The sequence below is a fragment of the Adiantum capillus-veneris genome, chromosome 15 (genome assembly GCF_014529385.1).
Source record: "Adiantum capillus-veneris isolate H3 chromosome 15, ASM1452938v2, whole genome shotgun sequence".
In the NCBI taxonomy this organism is placed as follows: Eukaryota; Viridiplantae; Streptophyta; class Polypodiopsida; order Polypodiales; family Pteridaceae; genus Adiantum; species Adiantum capillus-veneris.
This window is the reverse complement of record NC_140945.1, coordinates 145006638-145026671: the sequence shown is the minus strand read 5'-3', so window position 1 is coordinate 145026671 and position 20034 is coordinate 145006638.

The following is a 20034-nucleotide window of genomic DNA, read 5'->3' as shown; positions in this document are numbered from 1 at the left end:
ATGCAGGACATGCATGCAGCCATCTTATGGTTTTGGTCTCAAAATAATGTTTTGGCCCTATTTGGGTAGGATGTCTGGAAAATTCAGTCTATCTGGCCTTATCCTGTCAAGATATGGTCAAATTTCCACTTTCAAGTTGAAATTAGGGTAAACCCTACCTTCTGAACACACTGGTCAACTCAAAATCCCAAAATTCCTCCTAGATTAGCTTGTAGACATCCTACGCGTAGGATGTCTCCTGGCTTAAAATTAATTTTTTTCTGACAAGAATGCTCATGATGCTTTGTAGATCTATCAGAAACACTCACAGTAACTTTTGGACTTCAATTAGGCTTTCAAACACACTTTTGCGTCTTTTTGCGTCTTTTACAAACTTGTGATGACTTTACCAAGCAAGTGTACATGCATGAAATTCTCTAGATCCTGAATCATGATGTCCTACTTACTCTACTCCTACTTATCATGTGAAATGGTGATAATGGTGTTTTTGGTTGCTTTTTGGCCTCTCTAGACTCTCAAGCTCTCCTCTCGCTACTTCTACCACTCCAAGTACTCCTACTCAAGAACTGGACTACTACCTAAAACTATCTTGGTCTACCTAATCTACCTAAGTCGAAGGATCTAGGCCAGACACACGCTTCCTAGACTCCCTCTAAGACCTAGAGAGTCCTCCACCCTCTGATCCTATCTAAATGTAAAACAAGATTCTTGGCAAGCCAAAATCCCAATACTCAAGGATTAGTCTCGGTCACCTACCTAAGGTTTTTGTCCTCAGCAACGGCGCCAATGTGGACAGATACGCCGCGACGGACGTGAGCACAGTGAGAACTCACCTAACATATAATGTCAGCTAAGGACGAAGCTCGACCCGCAGGCGCGTGGAAGCAAGCATAAGGTGTCAACCTACACTCGACCGACTCCTAACTAATTCCTACAGAGGTCTCTACCAATTGTCTAAGTCACAGCTTTCAAGAGTGCATAAGAGGAAACTTCCTACGACGCTTTCTAGAGTCGAACACCCATCAAACAATCTTGAAACACCATAGAACTTGAAGGAGACCCTACTAATGCCAATAGGTCGCTCTCCCTAAGGTCTATGAACCAAAATCCCAACCCAAAACACCCGGTGCAAAATCACGTAGGATGTCTGGCCGAAATCTGCAGGTCTTTGTTTCCAAAATCTAAAGTGCCTAATGTGTAGTTCTACTCAATGTGAACGTGTAGATATGCTACAATGCTACTCAATGTGAACGCATAGATATGCTGCAATGCAAAATCGGACGACGTACGCTCACCCAAACACCCGATGAAGCTCGTAGAAGGAGCTCACAAAACCGGACCGTACACGCGCAATGTAGGTATCGACGCGTAGCTCTCGTCGAGGGCAACACGCTGCACTTCTCCGCACTTGATTCCGACCACCGGAGCACACGTAGCGTCAGGATGAAGCTTACACTCTCTCTCGTACACAGTACGCTCACTCACATTCTTGAAAACTTGTTTTGAAAATGACAAAAGGTTTTTTCATTAAGGTCAAAAAGTGGTATATATACCTTACAATTCTCAAACCCTAAAGTTCCAAAATCAACCATCTACTCAATCTATCTATCAAAAATGGGATACAATCTGGAAACTTCTGTAAGTCCCAATATTTACAAGGTGAAAAATCAGGTTTTCCTCGATGAATGAATAATTACAAAAATAATAATCCTCCGAGTAGTTAGTTGCCGTGGGGTGTGTCCAGCTTCTAACAAACCCTAAACCCTAAACCCTGTAGAAGGCGAGGACAGTCCCAGCAGGTGGGAGCTGCTCTTTAAAAGGCTGAATAGTGGGATCAATCACCCTAGGAGTAATTACCGCTGGTAGTTATTGCTATAAATAGGACCCGCTACATTGTAGTTGGGTTGCTGGACTTCTTAGCTGCTTGTCTTTTGGCTTTAGCTTTCTAAGCACTTTCGGGTTTACGAGCTCTTCGTCTCTTGCTTTACTCTGTAATCATAGCTTAAATCCATTATACATTGTACTGACTGTCCTTGAGCTATTAATATGAATCTGCAAATACTCTTTTTGGTCTTTCAGTATGTCTCTCATTTTAGTATAACATTCCAGTTCAATTATCTATCTTAGTCCAGTCAGTTCCCGGTTCCAGTCTCACTAACTGAGCTGACGACATAACCAGTATCTTTAAATTCTAACATTGGAATCAGTTGTTTGAAGAGACCAGCTCCAATTCCATTTTGGAGATCATGATGGATAGAGCTGTTCTCTCTTTGACCAGAAAACTCTTATCTCCCAATTAGAATTTTCAATTGAACAAATGGCGCCCAAAGTCAATCGTGGTCGCAAACAATCAACCTGGTTAGGCACTGATTTCGACCGCGTCGACCCTATTCTTGAGGCATCAGAAAGGGAGCCTGATCCTAAGAAGAACCCGGAGAGCGAGACTGAGGTACAGGAGGAGCAGAGTCATGCTGAAGAGGCCAAGGACTCTCAGCACTCCAGTCATTCCAAGAGGAGAAGAGCTGAGCGGGAAGAACGCAAAACCAGGAGATCGTTGTCCACACACAAGGCAGATGGGGCCAAGGGTAGCAAGAGGAGTTGTCACAGTTCCAACAGAAAAGCCAGAGAAGCGATAAAACGAAGACTGAAGAAGAAGTTGACTGGGATGCTGACACAAATCATTATAGAAAGTCGACGAAGTGAGGCTCCCAAGGGTAGAAGAAGCAGCGACAATGCTGACCGGCATGATGATACTTCTTCATTGAAAATCTCTTTCCCTATGTTCAATGAAGGAAAGAAAGATGATCCAGATGTTCATATTCAAGCATTTGAATAGTATGTTGAGTTGAAGAATATTGATGAAGATGACTAGGGAGAATATTATCCTCAGACACTAAAAGATGCAGCAAGGAAATGGTATTACCATTACCCAGCCTACCAACTCAGATCATACAACAAATTGCTCAAAGCTTTTAGACTAGTATTCAGACAACATGAGTGATGAGGAAATCCTCTGCGAGCTAGATAAGATTAAACAAGGGAACTGTCTGTGAGAAGCTATGTTGAGAAGATCAAGGAGTTAACTAGGTAGTTGCAGGAGCCACCATCAGAAAAGAGGTTACGTGCATGGTTTTTAATGGGTTTTGCAGTAAGAAGCTGAGAGAACAAGAGGTGCCTGCACCAACAAAGAAATTTAACAATTTGGTGCAGCGAGATTTGAAGCTTGAATGGAAGGCTACGAAGGAGATAAATCACAAGATGAGGAGGTCCAACAATAGCAGTTCTTCCACTGAAAATTCCAATTCTAGTGAGACCTCCAATAGCTCTGAGAGCAGATCAGATGAAAAGAGCAAAGACAAGCCCAAGAAGGGGTCTTGGTCCAGAAAGATTGATGAAATTGCCCGGAAAATTGCTAAAATCACCCAGACCAGACAACAAGTTAGGAGAATGGAAACTTGGTGCCCAAGGTGAAAATCTAAAGATCATGTTTCCAATGAATGTCCACAATGTACCTATTGCAAAGCGTATGGTCATTTGTGGCATTTCACTTCAAGAAGGGAAATAATTTGTCTATAGTAGCATTTACCAATGTTGAACCACCTAGAGTAGAGACAACCAGTGTACCCCAAGAAGAGAAAACAGGTACTAGTGGCACTAGTACTGAGCGTGGCAGATACCAAGGAGGTATTGGCCAAGGCTGGGGTCGTGGTAACTTTCAAAATCGAAGCCTTAACTGTTGTACTTGTGGCAAGTATGGGCACTTTGAGTGCCCAGTATTACGGCTACTGAGGTGAAAGCTCTAGTGCTAGCTCTAGTACAAGCAGTTACACGTAGTAAAGGGGTAATCATTGAGGAAATCCCAAATGAGCCGGTAAAACCACTCAGTGATGAAACTAGCAAATGGACTCAACAAAGAGAGGTATGGAAGGCAAAGGGCAAAGAGAAGGTAGTAGATGAGTTGCAAGAGCAGAGAGAACTAGTGGCTAAGATCACAGAAGATCTAGCCAAGAAGCTACCAGAGCAGCCAGAAATTTCTGAGGCTCGAGTCATTCAGAAGATACCAGCCCAGGCTTCTGAGAAAAGACAGTCATATCAGTCAGGATTTGGACTTTCTAAGACCATGATGATTGCAGGTCAGGGATTGGTGGAAGATCTAACTGGATATGTCAAATCAAATCTAACTGTAATGGAAAACAATGAAGGGGGCAAAACAAACACCAGAACATAGGACTAGCACTTTGCAGATGGTATCGATTCCTCAAGTTTTGATGATAACATTGATCAAGACAGAGAAGAAATTCATATAAAGATTTGTGAAAGAATTCAGAAATTGACAATTGAACTAGACGACATCAGGAATACTTTGCCTGAAGCAGCAAAATTCATCAGACAGTGAAGAAAAGCTCAAGCGGATGCGAGAGCAGTTGACTTGGCAACTGTCAGAGATGATGAACTGTGGGTGATCTAGGTAGACTACAGAGTTAGGAAACAGTGGGAGCCACTATCTGGTGTCATATTGGATGGAGGGGCAGGTGTAAACATCATAGGGGGACACCTTCAATAAAGAATGGGTATCACAAACTTGAAACCAACACCCTTCAAGTTTGAATGGTCAATCACAGAGTTGTGCAGGCAACTGGGATGATAGAGAGTATGCAGATAAGGGTGGGAAAAAAAAAGTTCAGGACCAGCTTCTTAGTCCTGGATTTGCAAGGTGCATATGGGATGCTATTGGGACACCCATGGTTGCGAACGACATAGACTGTTCATGACTATGCCAATCAGATTCTAACAATACAGGGCACCAGTCAAAGAATTCAAATCCAGAAAAAACAACACTAGAAGTTGGAGAAAGGTACTACGACCAGAAGAGATTTGCCAGAATTATGGGGCAAAGAAAATTGAGAGGATGCTAGCGGTAATGAATATTTTTCCATTGGTCGAGATAGACCTAAATGCAGTATTATTTGACAAAGATCAGGCTAAAAAACAAAGGAAGAAATTTCTAGGTTAGTTCACTGAACTGAATTCTAGAGAATGACCAGTTCAGTTAACTGGACGGCCAGAGAAATCAGTTGACTCTAAAGAAAAATTCTCAGATTCTAGTACACCAACGACCTCTGAACAAGTATACTCTAAAGAAGTTACTGAAGTTCATAATGATAGTTCAGAACTAAGAGGTCTGTCCTGGGATTATGCTAAGGAGTCAACCAAAAGAAAGGGAGGTGGGCCTAACTCGTTACTTCCAGATGATCAGGAAATCGAAGAATGGAACCTTGGTTCTGAGGAAAGTCCTAGATTGATCAAAGTAAATAAGCATATGAACCTAGGAATGAAAGAAAAAGCCCGTCTCATTTTCCAGAAGTACAAATATGTCTTTGCATGGGAACATACCGATCTAAAATGAGTAGATCCAGAGGTCTGTCAACATAGAATACCTCTGAAGCCGAATGCCAGACCAGTGTGTCTGTAACCACATAATGAATCCAAATTATGCTAAGAAGGTCAAAGAAGAAATCGACAACCTTCTTAAGGCTGGATTCATCATAGAAGTCACCTGTAGTGACTGGTTGTTCCCTATTGTGGTAGTACCCAAGAAGAATGGAAAGCTCAGAGTTTGTGTGGATGATCAAAAGTTGAATGCTCAAACCATCAAAGATCTTTTTCCATTACCTTTTACGGATATGCTTCTCGATGAGATTGCAAGCCATGAGATGTATAGCTTTATGGGTGGCTATAGTGGTTATAATTAGCTACAGATCGCTCTTGAAGACCGGAGTAAAACAACTTTTATTACTAAATGGGCTGCATTTATATATCTGGTAATGCCATTTGGCATTTGCAATGCTCCAATGACCTTTCAAAGATGTATGATGGAAATATTCAGTGAATTCCTCCACCGACTTCTTGCCATATTTATGGATGACTTCACTGTAACTGAGGAGAATCATTTGATCTTTTTGGAAATGGTTTTCCAGCATTGTAAGGAAAATAGAATTTGTTTGAACCCATTCAAATCCATTTTCTTGGTCTGGAAGGCACAACTACTGGGTCATATAGTGTCAAAGAATGGCATAGAGATGGCCAATGATGAGATCTAGTGTGTCTAGCAGGCTAAGGCACCCCACCCATAGCATCAAAGTTAAGTTCATTATTGGGATATATCAATTTTTATAGAATATTTTTTCACATGTTTGCTTCCAAGGCATCACCCTTGTATGAGCTCACAAAGAAAACCAGCAAGTTCACTTGGACTGCTGAATGTGAGGAGAGTTTTCAATGTTTGAAGAATGCCATTATCAGTAAGCCAGTACTCTGACAACCTGATTGGGAAGTTATTTTCCATGTGCATGTTGATGGGACTGGCAATGGGAGCAATCCTGGCTCAACCAGAAGGGAGGACTGATTATCCGATGTATTTTGCCGGGCGCAATTTTTGGGCGAGAAATTTCTTGCGAGCGCTTTTTAAGAATCGGGTGAGCGGATTCCCAAAAGAAGGGATAATCTACCCATCTCTCTCTCTCTCTCTCTCTCTCTCTCTCTCTCTCTCTCTCTCTCTCTCCAACTAAAATTTGATTGTCGTTTCACGGCCAACTTACATTCAAACAAAAAACACCATGGATGCATTCAATACACTATTAATAAGACAAACAGAAGTTCCTTACACACAGTTATGGTCTATTTCATATAGCAAACCCCAAATCTATGTGTTCCATTGCATTAATAGTAAATACATGGGGAGGAGGGGGGATACATCATGGGTGAAGTGGATGAAAGAAGGGCGGTGGGGGGCCATATGCTCTAGGAGGAAACAAAGGCCGTGCCAACGGGGACAGTGCGTCGGGGAACTCCTCCAAATGGCAGAGGGTACAAACTATATGTGGGGGGAATGTAGGTAGTGAAAGAGGCAAGCGGGGCCTCAAATGTGGAGGCAATGAATGCATTGGGAGACGGTCCAATTGCATGCCATGCCAAAACTGGGGCCGTGAAAGTGGGATAGGGTGCTGCTACTACCCCGCCTTGACTGCTGAAAAGGTGGCTCCAGTGGATGAATCTGCTCTGTCACCTACTTCGGTTTCTCAGTTACCTGAGCTCTGACACTCCTATGAAACATCAATGTCAAGCCTAAATCGGAAGATATGCACTAAGATGGATCTAGACAAGCACTGAAAACTGCCCAATCCTTCTCACAACTGATGCAATGCCTGCATAGTAGGAAACATTATGCTTCCAATGCCCCCACTCCTACAAAACAATCCAACACAGCATCTCCCATGTCTGTGAAGGTAACTAGTAGCCAACTGCAAAAAAAAAAAGTAATCTTTAGAGTTGTTATACCTATAATTTTCTAGGAACTTGAAGAAAAACTTCCAAAAAGTTTCTACCACTTGGAAAACATTGGACTCCTCTCAACACCTCTATGATAAGGCCTACCCATACGATCAAGCGTCCACTGTGTGGAATTTGAACCTGGTAGATTATCCCACAACATGTCGTCATCTACAAAGAAGCCAGGGACATTTGATGCAATATCTCCATCCGCTCGATCATACCTCGAAAGCCAACACCCACCGGTTCTAGGGGGTGAAAAAATACCAGCAACAAAGTACTAACCTACAAATAACAGCAAAACATTATTATTTTGAAATACAAACATCGAAGTTACTATTCATTATCAAAAAAACAAAACATACCCCCTCTAAATAGTCCTGAACAGTCGTGCAGCTAGACTCCGGCAGCCGTATGTACAATATCCTCAACAACTGGAAACGAGCTCCCTCTTCCTTTGAAGTGACAATGAACAGATATTATGCACGACATGTCACCACAACCATGCCATCAAATAAAAGAAACATGGTTGTCAGAGGGAATGTAGCATCCACAAGCTCACTATCCCATTGGTTCAATAAAGGAACCCCACCCGTGCTAGCTGCATGTGGCCTAGTGTGTAAGGGAAAGGCCATGTACATCAAACATACGCCACCCAATCTCAAGCTGGGGTTCATCTGCCCTATTGATGATAGAGAGCCCAAGAATCTACGTAGTGACTGCATATAACTGCATGCAATCTTTGTTAGCACTAAAATTGTGGACATAACTTTGATTGTAAATTAGCGTGGCTTACCTGTCATTGCACAACACATCTGGAATAGCTTTTGCCAACTCCTTGACACTATCATGCACTGCAAGGTGGCATGGCTCTACATGCATATCTGTATGTAGCAACATAAGATCAAATATATCTTTCAAGCAATGCTAAAGAGAACAACACAACATTAACCATTTTCACGTACCTGGATGGTTATCTACCACAACTCTGGCCATGTGTGGTAGGTCCTCTACAGCCTTGCCATGTGATGTTGAACATGGAGGGGACTTCTGGATTCCCCCTACTGGTCTTGGAGTGAAGGATAGTGTCGGTACACTATGGCTCATACCACCAAGGCTATGAGCACTATCGCTGACTTCTACAGAATACTCCTCAGCCACATGCTTGCTCTCACTATCACTCGAAACAACAGACCTCTTCTTTCTCTTCCCACGTTGCCGATCAACCAATGGTGCTTGCGAGTCTTTCTTTGAGGCTTGTTTCTTTTTTTCAGGTTTCTTTGATGTGTTTGGAGATAGAGCATCCTCTATCACAACCGCTTTCTTCCATGACGCAATATGCTCCAGCTATTAATTAAAAAAGAACAGTTATTGAGCCCATGTTGTATTGCTACATGGCAAAGGTAAAAACTATATAGAATGATACCTATGTATAGCTCTTCCTCTTCGGGTGGGTAATCCTTGTCCGGGTAGTCCAGTCACCAAGGAAACTTGAGCCACGCTCCCTTTGGCCACAAGTCATCTATCCACTCATCAATATATAAGCCTGTCTCCTCTCTCTCCGACATGCACCATGCATCACTGGGGTGATCGGTAATGAGAAAGACAAGAGCATCTCTCCACCATCTACAAGACAGAACACAATGTTTTGAGCCAGCGAGAACAAGATTAGTGTATCCTACTACATTATTAATTTGTCAATTAAAGATGTCAAACATGTACAACAAGCGTCGTACCATGCAAGCAAAGTGGGGTTGCTCTTTGGGATCCTGTGTGGACTTGATCCGAGCACTCCACTTCTTGAACGCCTTGTCAAAGTGCTTGCGTCTATATGTCAGTACTGTGTGGGCAAGTGTGCAACCATGCCTACCTTCAGCCTTCTCGTGTTGGATAGCAACATTATGATTCTCGGCCTCCATTTTCTCGGCCATCTCAAGCACTCTCCTGCAACAAATAGTAATTCACAAGTTAGATTATCAACAAATTGCTACCTGGTGCACATAATCACTAAATCTAACCTTTCCAATTGCTACCAATACACGTGATATCGAAGCCACTCGATCCAGGCCTTCTCCGTCAACCCTATGCCATTCTCCTTCAAGGATGCATCACCACCTTGGAGCAAATCAAGCAAGCGGCACTTCCTAGTATAGGAAAAACGAGACTTATTTTTCATTGCTACATAATAAAAAGAGAAATATATTGAATGATTTAAATGACATTTACTTACTCTTTCGGGCTAATGCATGCACGCACAACCTCTGTCACTCTCGAAGGTGTCATTTTTGTGGTCTTCTCGCCCCAACCTATAAATGATATACATTTCTCAAAAAAATCGTTGCCATTCTCTGGATTTTTCACTGGTGGCTATCTCAAGCCCTTTGCGCGTAAAATATTGCTCCGTTTGAGATAGAGCTAGATTGATGCTTTCGTTGTATGCGTCAGGTGCCAACTCGTAGTCAAAACTCCCTTTTGATGGCAGCCCTTCCGTTTTACTACTATACATAGCATCGAACTCTTCCTATCATTTGTCAAGGACTCAATCAAAATACACATAATAAGATTTCGCAATCAAAACATATTCTCATTTAGCATTGGTTTAAAGCATACCTTCCAAATGAGTTGCACAAGGACAGCCATTGGCAATTTTAGCACTTTGACTTGTTTGGACCCCTAAAATTCAAAGCCCTTTCTGCTGCCAAACATGCTCTTTCAGGAAATTTTTGCAAAAGTGAAGTAGGGTCCACCAACCCTAGCTTTCTCATCATGAAAATATCATGAGCAGTTGTGTGAGGAACTGAAACCCTCGTGGCCCTGTTTAACACTCGATTGTAATTTACATTGTCAAAAAAATAAGATGCATTTACATTCACAAAAGAAAAGTTGGGCTTATCTATTGATCATTCCCAAAACCAATAGAAACTCCGCTATCTCATGGGGTTGAAAATCAACTAGAACGCACTCCATCTTTGGTTCCTTCTCAGTCGGGATGTTATTCTTGTTCATCCACCGCATCCATGCCTCCAATCTATGATTACCATCCCAAACCACAAAGTACCTCTCGACCATGTGACTAAGCTTGGGGATTTGATGAAGCTCCTCATCCAAATCATATGACATTGCAAGATCCCTCCAAGGGTCACCACGACGAGAAAATTGCTTGTGATCCTCCCCAAAAATCCATTCATTAACAATAAATCTTGCCATGGTGGTTGGTAGCTTTTGTTTGCAATCGAGAGTTGCAAATCCACCACATGGTCATCATGCGTGTGGATGGCGGGGTTTGAAAGAAGTCAACATAGAGGCAAGCGTGAAAGTTTTCCATTGTATGGAGCTCTATGAGAATCCACCCAGCCCAATGAAATGTGCTTGTCGACCACATTTTCAAACGCTTCATCTCTTAAATCTTCAATTGTGGTAGCTGTTTCCACACGATGATTGGGTTCGCCAGTCGATTGTGTTGTTCCATCCACTCCAGTTACGATGGACACAATGCGATCTAAAGAACTCAAGGCTTGAGATTGTTCGGTATCTTGAGTGCATTGCGGAGGGACTTCTTGCAACGTAGTAACATCGATCTCATCCACGGCACCAGTATTTTTGGATTGATTTCTTGTTCTCATACGTGTGCTAAAGAGTTAAAAAAGATAGATATAAGTAGATTTATGAGAAATTGTAGGTAAGAGTTTGAGAAAGATAAGAGAGCAAAAGAAGACTTGACAGAGAGAGATCTGTGCAATAAAAGAAAATAGAGATGAGAAAAGTGAAAAGAGTGTGTCAATTCTCTTTATGAAGCTTTCAATTTTATTTATTAATTTAAATTTTTAATTTAATTAATTTGTCCACGTTGTCAAGAGTTTTTTGGAGCAAGGGATTGCGCATATGTACATATACATGCATGGTGCATCAAATAAAGAATTGCCCATTTTTCAGAGCTAGGTGGTTACTTGGGGCCCACATGTGTACAGGTAGGACAGGGTGTACATAGTGCATCGATTTTCACTATTACCAGTACCACTGTGTTTTTTCTATAATAAAGAGGAGTTGTTAGCGCGTAAAACTTCTCGAGGAAGCTATCCACGGGCCGACGACATGAGGTAAGCAGGTGCGTCAGATGGCATCTAGTGGCGTCAGGAGGCCGAACGGGGTCAATATTTGCACGTGGATGAATACGACACAACGTGGGTGTTTTCTTGTGAGAGTTATGCAGAAAGGTCATCATGAGGACCACTTTTTGGGGCCACTTCACGTGGTTGCGGGATGCATTATTTGGAAAAACTGAGTGCCAGGTGTGCGGATGATGCAAAAAGGTGACAACTATACACTGTGAGGTCATTTTTTGGCCTGTTCGGGGTCCGTTTGAGGTCATCTAAAAGGCCAAGGATGCCCAACTAAAAAAGATAAGTGTGGGAACTGAAAAAACAGAGAGAAGACGAGAAAAAACGTGGAGAAGAGAGGAGGAACAGCCGCAGCTATGTTTTTGGGGTTTTTGGAGCCTGTTTTGGCCGTAAACTGCTCATCCGAAGTCGGATTTGAGCACTTTGACATTGTAGACTGGGGTTTTGGGCCGTTCCGGACACGATGGCGCTATCCATTTTGCCAAATTCCGCACTCTTTTTCTGGTATTTTTGCTGTGTAAGTTTCTCCTATGAATGAAGCTTCTTCTCCAATTTGTGATTGTATCTGGCATATTTTACCCATATTGTGTGAGTTGTTTGTCCCATTGGTGTTGGCCCAAGCTCAATTGTATCTAAACATCAGAACTTCTCCTATTTGGAGCTGTGTTTTTTGGGTGTGTGTGTGTGTGTGTTTGTGTGGAGTGGACAAGTGGATAGTCTCTCTCCTCTCACTCCAGAGGTATGTTCCCTGTCTCGGCCAGGTATGTTGTGTAAGCCGAGTGGTGCCCCATAGTGTGTGTGTGTGTATCTTCCCAAGAGTGTGTGTCGGGTCGTTATAGAGGCGCTCTGTGTGTTTTCATCCCGCTCACAACGTGTGTGTGTGTGTGAGAGGTGGGTGAAGGTGTGTGTGTGTGCATGCACACGTGTGTGTGCATGCACACGTGTGTGTGTGTGTGTCTTGGCATGTGTGTGCGTGTGTGTGTGTGTGCGTATCCGTGGGTGCATGTACACACACACACACGCATTGGCGTGTGTGTCTGTGCACACGCACGTGCACGTGTGTGTGTACACACACACGCCAGTGCATGTGTGTGTGTTTGTGTGTGTGTGTTCACACACACACATGCTAACTTGCAACACGTGTGTGTGTGGACACACACGTGGCAATCCACGTGGCCATGCAGCGCAATGCAAGCCGCCTCGTGGCCACGTGGACCTGCCACGTGGCCAAGCACACTGCCGCATAGACAACACGCAAGCCACGTGGCCTACCACGTGTACTGTCGCTGGTTGACAGTACACGTGGAACGCCACGTGGTGCCTGATTAAGTACCCATGGCATGCCACGTGTATTGTCGACCAGCGGCAGTACACATGGTAGGCCACATGGCCTACACATTGCATGCGTGGCAGTGCGCTAGCCCACGTGTATCGTCGGCTAACGATGGTACATGTGGCAAGTCCACGTGGCCACACGACGGCCTGCATGGCCCTACGTGTCCATGTGGACTGCCATGTGTGCGTGTCCACACACACACGCGCTGGCGTGCAAGTGTTTGTGTATGGCTTGCTGCTGGCCACGTGTTGGCCAGGGACGGACACACGCCTCTGCGTGGGGGCGTGTGACCGCCCATGGCCAATGCGTTGGCCAGGGGTGCGTGGCCGCCCATGCTGGACATGGGCGCCCATGTCCAATGCACTGGCTAGGGGTGCTTGGCCGCCCATGGCCAACGCCAGCATACCCCGTCCCGCCCCCCCCCCCCCCCCGGCTCCGCCCTTGCCCCCGATAGTGCCCGTGCCTGCAAACCGGTAGCACCCCTGCCCCCGCCCCCGTCTCCGACCCCGATAGCACCCCTGCTTGCAAACCCCACCCCGCCATGCCGCCCCCTTACCCCGCCTCCGCGCTAACGCACACGTCCCCCCCCCCTTCCTCGTCACCCGCATGGCGAGGGAGAGGGTGAGGTGTATTGTCGCCTGCACGTCCTCGTTACCCGCCTTCCGAACCCTTTGACTTAGACTTACAGCTTCTTGCCCCACTCTCGTCAGCACACCCAACTGCTCACATGTCTCCCTTACACATAAACATTGAAAAAAAAATAAAAAAATAAATTCACGTGATCACACAGTCACAAACAAATATTTTGTAGCAAATATTTTTTTATTTAATATTTTGTATTTTTTTACATTAATTTATTAAATTAAAAAATAATATTGATTTTAAATTTATAACGGCTATAATATTAGACGTGAGTATATAAACAATTTGTTAGTTTATACAATGTGATCTTGTACTTAATTATTTGTTTAGCATATTATTATGGCTTGCTCTATATTTTTACTAGGTAAAGAGTTTACTTATCCTTTTTACAATGGTAAATTTATAATATCTGAATCATTTCTTTTAGAATTAATTTCTCCAACACAATTTACAACTTTAGATACAGTCATTGAAGTTGGTGATATTGAAATGAATTTTCCTCTTGAGAGGATGCTCAACAATTTGGGTGAATTCATCTATGTACTAGATGAACAGCTTTCACGTAAATACGAAGTCAACCTATCCCATTAAACACAATATGCAAGTTCACCTAGCACGACTCCCATTGCCATTGTGGATAGTCCATCACAGGTGCAATTAGATCAAAAGGAGTTAATAGATCTATGCACCCCCCCCCCCCCCCCCCTCGAGTTTTGCTCTCAAATAGCTTCATAAGGAGTACAAGACAAAAACTCTTACATGCCAAAAAGAAGGGCACATTGACAAAGCTTTTGATGCAAATACAACAAGTACAACAAGTTACAAAGATTCCAAGTTCTTACAGTGGTGATCTTGTTCTAGAATTTCCACCTACCATGGGAAAGTTGCACCATATGGATGCAATGGAGCATAAGTATGATCCTCATTTTTGGTTGAAGCCACAAACGTCCAATATTGTTTTTCCAGGTGTAGTGCGTCTTACTCATTGCATAGGATCTCTCAAGTGCATGAATGAACAATGTGTCCGCTTGGTTAATTATCATATTCCCAATACAAGTCATTTCAATGGGTACATACAAAAGGCAACTGCACCCGGACAATATTGTAACATTGGAGATAAGAGACTTGAATGCCACTTTTGTAAGGCAATTGCTTTCTGTATTGCAACATGTGATTGTGTAGTATACTATGTCATGCCATTCGATGAGACTGCCACTAGAGTCATGATTCATCGTGGCACACATCACCGCGATGTGCGTAGCGGCATATCCAAAACACTAACGTACAACACTAGGGTGATGGTGCAAAGATTTTGACTGTTGACCCACACGCAGGAGCCAAGAAGGTTCAAATGTGTTTGGCAAAAGAAATTATAAGTACAACACTTCTTTGCAACAACACCAACAAAGGAATTTTAGGCGAGCAACAACTATTTGCAATTGTTGAGGAGTTGGGGCCATTGGTGCAAGATAATTGGTATGAGCATTTCCTAGATTCTTATTTTGATGCAAAACTCTATGCTAAATTATTTTTTATCGAAACACTTTGAACATTGTTAGGTTTTGAAGGTCAGTATCTATTTTACGTAGAGGGGTTGACAAAGAATCTTTCGGCATTGATGCACTCCTGAAGATGAAGCGAGATTACACATATGAATTTTTCCATGGAAGCTGGTTTCCTAGTCAAGGTACGGAGGGGGAGAAATGTTATGTCTTCAAAATGTCCACAATTGGTCCAGCATCTGGTGTGGACCTGGTGAACCGAATGAGACAAGATCGGGGTGGAGATATTCAACATGCATGGATCCAATTTGATCACATCAGACGTGCTAACAAATGGGTGACTATGGCCTGTCATGTCTATGATCCAAGGTACATGGCGCACCTTAACAGCTTTGTGGGTTGCCTTTGACTCTCTCTAAAACAATTCGTTTGCAGTATGTAGGACCTTTTGACTATTGCAACTTGTGAAATTGAACAGGAAGACATGGAAACGCAATGTTTGTTTTGGGAGTGCCTCAATGATGTAATGATATCATGTGGGTGTGACAAAGCTAATTTGTTTGGCTTCATGGAGGATGAAGCTCAAGCAAATTGGAATGCAATTTGAATTGTTTTCAATGGTGGTGACAAAACCAATACAATGAGCGGTCGAGAGCGTTCTTGTCTTTTCCATTGGACGCAAAGCTTGAATCAACACACAATGAAGTATGTGGTGCAAGCTTCTCAATAGACACACAAAGAAATGTGTGAGAAGTATAGGAAAGCACCAACAAAAGAGGCTGCAGCAGTAGATGCTCATTTGATATGCCAATGGTGGCGTAATGGTCATTTCATAGACCATAACATTCCATACATGGATTCATAGCTTAGTTGGTGGGAAATCCGTATTGCACATTGGGGTGGCATTATGACATGCATAGAAAGTAGCTCTAATGGACCAAACACTCCACGGACTAACCTTACAAAGAGCAAGCATGGCAGATGGCTAGCAGGGGAGGGTTTCCGTAAACACATTTCATTATATGATGCATGTACAACTGACCTTGCAAATTCCATCTTACAGAGCACAAAATCCATTTCATGCAGCCATGGAAAACACATTGGGAAGGGTCCATCAATACAAAAGCTTGCGGAACGCCATGAAAAATTTCCCAGCCAAGTGATAAGAGCAATGAATACGGCTACTGAGGGCACTCCAATGTATAAACAACCAACTCCATTGACAGGAGATAAGGAGACATCAAGGCAAAAGCGCAAGCCAAATGAGGTTATCAACGTGGAAGATGATGCATCGCGTAGGCCTGAGTACAACTTGGTCACCAAAGATCACAAGAAGTGTGGAAGACCGCGTAAGATCAACTTTGCAGAAGAAGGGATATCACAAACCCCAAAATGAAGTATAGGTTCTGGTGGGCAGTATGTAGTTGAGCACAAGGTCAATGAGGCAATGTGGTCCATACGCAAAACTCTACAAGGTAGTAGGGTCACATGTAGCGGCACACCAAGAGGAGGACGAAGGTGTGGATGCAGTATTGCAGATTCTAGCCTTAGTATACTGGCCCCATCTTTTGAAGGATATCGAAAACATCCAAATGGTGTGGTGCATCAATGGTTTTGGTTTTGTCCGGATCATGTCTTGCATTGCCATATAGTAGACCAGAACATTGAGCTGTAGCCTCAGCATCCACCACACACTTGGCCTGGGCATGTGGGTACCAACCTATCGCAGGATGAGGTGCAAATATTGCATGAAGGGGGGTATCAAGTGGAGCTCATCAAAGAAGGAACATCTAATGTAATGCCAGTTTCTCTTGCACAAAATATGACCAACTCTCCTTTCAAGTCAAAAGATACATCCACTTCTGAAGGCAGTGCAAGAGCCACAGTGCGAGATGGTGTGTGTGCATGATATCGTACTTACATTTCCGAGGATGCTGCTCGCAAGATCAGTTTAGCACTAGCCCTGAGAGCGAAGTTCGTAGAAGAGTTATGTGCAACAGATGGTGTTAATGAGGTCTTCAAAGTAGAGACGAAAAGTGAAGATGGTCATGGCGGGATGTACAAAGTTTGTATTTGCAACCAGCCATCGTGCACATGTCCAGACTTCATGGAATGGGTGTCAAAGCAAAAAACATATCTTGCATGTAGACATTTGTATTTTATTTATCTGCGTGTGCTAGGGTTAAGCCAAAATGAGAATATGTTTATCCATCAACCAATCCTGGCAGATGCTGATATCTTCAGGGCATTGAGCCGAAGCCGGACCTATCTAGGCATGGATGCATAGCATTTGTCAATTCTCACTTTTACTTAGTATGCTTCACAAAATGGACAACTGTACTAGTTTCTAATTTTATCTTATGATGGCCACATTTTGGTACATTGATTTGCAGTTTTTTTCAAATTTGGGAAATGGTTGTTTATTTGTCAAATTGTGAATAAAGTAATATAATATTTGCACAATGTCTATAAATTACCATTGCTTGAATCTATTTTGTGAAAGCTTCCAGTAGCTTCCGTTGCCTCCTCTATTACTTTTCATGACGACCGACTATCTTGAGAATAAAATCAAGTCTGTGTGGGATGCCATGAAAGCGATTCCCAATGGAGAGGCATTGTATGGAGTCGACTGGTTTAGGGAGGCTCTAAAGGCAACAATCAAAGTGTATCACCTCTATCATTGCCACAAGGAACTCAATATGTGGAGCTTACTCAGCTTGATCGAGGAGTGACAATGCACTTTCTCTTGCTGGAAGAATATTGGGCTCATCACAGAGGAGCATGAGGAGTAAATGACGGAGCAGCTAGGGAACGTGGTGAATCTTCTTTTTCCACTCGAAGGCAGCATATCTACTCCTAAAACCTGGCCTTCCAAAAGATGAACGCTTCTTGCCTATGTAATGTAAGTGCAATAAAATGTAACTTTCTATTATCAATGGATGTTATTGTTTTCAGTACCCTAAACCCTAAATCTTTGTCTATGTCTCAACCTCCCTAATACCTCCCTCTCTCTCTCTCTCTCTCTCTCTCTCTCTCTCTCTCTCTCTCTCTCTCTCTCTCTCTCTCTCTCTCTCTCTCTCTCTCTCTCTCTCTCTCTCTCTCTCTCTGGGGGGGCGTTAGCAAGAAGCCTCGCCCTCCCCTCCCCAGCTCACACATCTCGTCTCCTGCAGCTGCTCTGCATCACCCTGCCGACCTCGAGAAACACAGGTCGTGGTCGTCCTTGCCTTGCAACACAAGAGCCGCTCTCGGCCTCAAGCAACACAAGCCCGCTCTTCAACACAAGAGCCACTCTCGGTCTCAAGCAACACAAGCCGACCTTTGATACTCTTCACAATCTAATCCTTTGTGTCGATTCTCTGAGAATCGATTCTCAGACGGTTCCCACATAAGCTTGACCACTTAACACAGTCAGCCGACTACGTCAGAGCTCCCCTCACGCGACCTGCAGACAGCAGTGCCTGGTTCGGCCCTGCTGGTTCGGACCTGCCGACGATGAGAATCTATTCTCTGGCAACAGTGAGCATCTCTTCGAATCTCTTTGACAGCGATAGTGCATTTGATTTCGCTCGCCACTGGCTCGACTGCTCGACTACTCGTTTCAAGCTCGACTACTCGAATGGCTTGTGCTTGACTACTCGATTCAGTTAAGCTTGAGTTTTCTATTTCCTGTTAGGTTTGTTTCAATTAATCAAGGGTTAGTTCTTGCACAAGCTTCTTGCACAAGCCTCGACCCTTGCTTTTCCAACCAAGCCCACAGTTCTCTGTCGAGGCATACAAACCCTAACTAAGCAGAGATTCACACATAATTTCAGTTTTGTGTGTGCTCTCAACAAGAAGAAGATTAGTATCGGAAGCATGACGACCAAAGCCACCACTCCGAAGAGCTTTGCGAAGACACGACAAAGCTTTGCTGCCGTTTTAGAAGCGCCAAGTAAATCTGACCGAATCAAACGCCTTCAAGCAGATCTCGATCGGGTCATGGAAGAAAATCGTGACCTCAAAGCTCGCCTTAGAAAGCTTGAGGCACGATTTGATTCTATGGTCGATCTCGCCACCAACAAAGTGAATGAAGTCGAAGCCAATGCCATCAAAACACACTCGGCAACCCTTGCGCAGGTGAAGACATGTGTGACAGTAGAGCTTCGAGAACAACGACTCCAAACAGAAAATACCCTCTAGATCCGCATTGGTGGGCTACCTCAAGCATGGGAAACGACCAAGTACGACTTCTCGGAACGCATCAACTTCCTCAATGAAACCCTCAAGCCGATCAAGGTCGACCACAACGCAATAGGCCGTATCACTTGGAGAGGCCCTGACATGCCTATACCAAGTGGACATGCCATCCTTGAATTCGAAAGTAGAGAAGGTCGGCTCAAGCTTCTCCAACAATCACGTCTTCTCAAAGACACCAAGTTTTGGATCGCAGAAGAACTCACCCCGCTACAACTCAAACGCAAAAAGTGAAGATCTCAAGAAGGTACATGAAGCCCGCAAACAAGGCAAATGGGCAGTCTATCGAGGTGGTAAAGCCATCATCCAGGAGTTTCGAAACCCCAAATTGGCTCTCCCCACAGCTGATCCCTCTTAGGTTTTTGTCTTTTTCATCTTTCCATCTTTCCAATGGACCCTCAGTCCTTAACTGATATGTATTCAGTGCAGTTTGCTACAAATGTCACCGTTGTACTATTTGTTTTTGGTCCCATGGGTCATATCTGACCTCTGTGGACGATAATTCAATCTATCTATCTATCTATATGTGACAGATAGAGATATGAAAAAGGTGAAAGAGTCGACAAGGAGGAAGAGAGAATCTTTTTAGGAATCTGCTCACCTGATTCCTAAAAAGCACTCACCAAAAATTGCTCGCCTAAAAATATCCCCCTATTTTTCCAGTTGGAGATTCAGTTAGGTTGAACAAGGATATACTACTACGGAGAGAGAAGCCTTAGGGATGGTTTTTAGTGCCACTAAGATTCCACATTATTTGTTGGGCAAGCTATTTTATTTTGATGTGGATCATCAGGCATTATTATTTTTTGTCAACAAAGTTATTATTCAAGGAAGATTGATTAGATGGATGATGTTCCTGATGGACTTTGAATTC